Source organism: Nicotiana sylvestris, chromosome 6 (assembly GCF_000393655.2).
Source record: "Nicotiana sylvestris chromosome 6, ASM39365v2, whole genome shotgun sequence".
Taxonomy (NCBI): domain Eukaryota; kingdom Viridiplantae; phylum Streptophyta; class Magnoliopsida; order Solanales; family Solanaceae; genus Nicotiana; species Nicotiana sylvestris.
Window position 1 is genome coordinate 49,465,702 of NC_091062.1, and position 3,722 is coordinate 49,469,423.

The window sequence follows — 3,722 nt, forward strand, 5'->3', positions numbered from 1 at the left end:
TGAATTTCAAGATAGTCTTAAGTACGAACAACCATATATTGCTTTAATTGAGTACCAAATCCTTTTAAAATAATTTGAGGCGTGCCATGCCAAATAAAATTCCAAAACTCATGGCCCTCAATTAATTAATTTTAACTCTTTAATAATCGAAGTGTGCCATTAGTTGAATTTTCCATGGCCCTCGCAAACTTGAAAGTGCATAGTTGCTTTAGGCGCGCTATTTAAATTAATTTCCTTAAACTCGGGTGTGCATTTCATGTGAACCAACTCCAATTCTCAACAACGTTAAATAAAATGTGTCGTGGATCGCGGGTGCATTTCATGTGGCGTGGTTCAAGGCGTGTTTTAAATAACGTTGAATCTTCCTAAAAAATAATTAAAAGCGGTTTAATAAGTTAAAATGTACCATAGGCTAAAACATGTATTAAAATCAGATAATAGGCCAATTATAATAGTTTAAGCGACCGTGCTAGAACCACGGAACCCGGGAATGCCTAACACCTTCTCCCGGGTTAACAAAATTCCTTACTCAGAATTTCTGGTTCGCAGATTTCAAAAGGAAAGTCGAAATTTTCTCGATCTGGGATTTAAAATAAACCGGTGACTTGGAACACCAATTGAAATATTCCAAGTGGCGACTCTGATAAATAATTAATCTCATTTCAAATAATGTCACTTAAAGTGGATAAACTCCCTTGTACCCTTTCGGGTGGTAAAAAAGGAGGTGTGACACTCATCATCATGTCATGTTGCTCGGCTACTTGCCTCATCATCATGTCATGTTGTTCGGCTACTTGCCTCATCATGTCCATAAGACGAGCCATGCTTTCCATATCCTCCACTTCCTTGCTCCTATCAAACTCATAAATATTATTAGAAACATTATAATAAGAACTCTGAGAAGGATAATAAGAATTAGGACAACCATCCCAATGGCCACCTTGACCACCACACATATTACAAATATTCCACCTATAAGATTGAGATTCACAATTTTGCCACAAGTGTGGTCCTCCACAATATGGACGAGGATCACCATAATAAGAATAACCAATATTCGACCAATTATCATTCCAAGATGCCATATCAACAAAGATAATAAATACTAAACTAAAATAAAAATTTAAAGACTTAAATAGACAAAGAGTAAAAATCTAATCTAGTAGACTAGCTAGTTAATTTCTAAGTCCCCGAAAACGGTGCCAAAAACTTGTTTCTCCCAAACGCACACGCAAGTATACGTGGTCGACAAGTAATATAGGATTGTAAGTCCAGATATCGTACCCACAGGGACTTGTGATTAACTATCAACTAAATTAAACCAAATAATTAATCTATTCAAGCGAATCCTAAAGTATGTATATTTTACTACAATTAATCTAAAGTAGCAAACACAGAGATTAAAGAAAACAACGACAAGCTTAACGACAAATTCAATGTGAGTGAATATTCTAGAGCTATGGGTTAGCTAACAATTCCATTGAATTTTTCACTTAAATCGTCTAATTAATTTATCTAGTTTATTGGTTGACAGGGTTAATATTGCTCGTAGCCTTCTCACGAAGTAGAACTCGCCTATTCAAGCTAATCTAACGCCTATATTCCTATGAAATTAGAATTAACAAGAACGCACTAATAATTCCTGTATAGTAACCAAGCAAGGAGGTTAGGTATATTCCTATCCTAACCGCAAATTCCCCTCCCTCCCCCCTCCCAGAGTTAAGATCTTGCTCTACTCAATCTTATATGCAATCTGGAATTCCCTCTCCCGAGTTCAATCCTAGATTCGTAGATAGTATTCAATTGGTGATCAATCAATTAAATAATTAAGCACAAGATTAAATAAATAAACCAATATGATAATATAATAAGAACAATCTAAGCTTCGAACTACAACGTTCATGTAGCACCCAAAACTCTAGAACTAATAAACTATGAAATTAAAGGAAGAAAAGAGAAGAAAAACTAGTTAGAAGCCTCCTCCAAGCGTGTTGTATCTTCCCCCACGTATAAAGTGTGTCCCTAGGTCTAAGATGTGTCAAAAGTCCTCAAAATAGAGTTTTTATATGTATTTATACCAAGTAGGGTCGGGCCCAGACGAAACACCCTTTCCTGCGCGAAATAGGACTCTAGCTCTGTAAAATTTGTATAGGGGCGCCTCACCCTGCAGCGTCCCATGTGGTGTGGTAGTGAGAATTTGCGAAAATGCAAAACATGAAAGTTGTAGCCCTTTCGAATAGCTTTCCAACGATATATTGTGGAGTCCAAACGGTATTTTGAGCGAAAGGTTATGTGCATTTTACTAGACAATGCGCCGTATGCCCGCTCGATTCTTCGTTCTGTTCTTAACTATCATCCGTTGATCCCCGGACACGATCCCGGCTTAATTCCTTGGGCTTTTACTTAGACTTCAAAGCTCCAAATCACTTGAGTTCATTCCATAACACTTACGTAGATCGGAATCACTCATACAAGGCATAAAACACATATTTAGTGCAAAACACTAACGATTAAAGCTCAAACTCAATTAAAGTGCAGTAAATTAGAGTGTAATAAGTGACTAAAATACACAATTATGGCCTATCATCACCGGATAAGAAGTTTTGTTGACCACAGAGAGGTGCGAGGCACTCCTCGAATCCCATGGTTCTAACAAGATCGCTTTTATTTACTAAAACTTGGCTTAAATAATTTTTGGATAAACGGTATTATTTACCTTATATTACTATTGTCTATTACCGCTTAATAATTAATTAAATTTTATTAATTTTGACTCAGGAGCGTGCAAGCACATAAGGTCTTTTCTTTGATTATATAATCAATGTGCGGGTATCAACACATGGTCAAACACAATTTATTATTGACGAGTCAAGGATCGGAAATACACGCATGATCATTTTTATTATTTGATATTAACAAGAACAGTGTAAGAACACATGATCGACATTTAAAACCGCACCTAAAATTACTTAGCGATTAAATTAATTAAGGGGTAATTAAATTATTTATTCAAGAGGAATGAATATGTTATGATTACATTTACTAATTAACTAACACGCGACATTAAACTTGAAATAGCTTATGTTTAATGATTTTTTTATGGCATTGGGCCACTTTGCTTCTTTATGAAAAAGGGCCGGCTTATTTTATTTATATCTGTAAAATGGGCTTGACTAAATTTTCAGCTAGTTAGCCCAACTTAGAGTAAAGTCTTATGTATGATTTTAGGTAAAAATTGCACGGATCTTATTTGATCGTCCCCATTTAACTTATACCTATTTTTTTTAAGTTTCAACTTGTACTCACTTTTTAAACAACTTCAGCCCTCCTTCTCCTTCTTTCTTCTTCTTTCTTCTGCTATTGTTGATGCTACTATGAATATACAGTAATACAGATATTCATAGATACAGTAATTGGCTATTCACCGAGTTGCTATTATTGCTCTTCTCCTTTTGTCTGGTAAAGTCTTAATTCTCTTTTATGTCAAATCATCACTTTTTTTTTTCTTGTAGTACTCAAAAAATTAAAGTATTTTATATCCAGTTAATTTATACAAAAGTGAAGCATTAACTCCTAATAGAATTAACATGATTGAATTAATTGCAGGAGCGGTTCTACTAGGAAGTAAAGTGGAATGTGCAGATGGCAAGGCTTGTACTCGGAATTGCAATCCAGATGTAGCTCACATGGTTTGCCCATCTATTGGACAAAGGATTACTAAA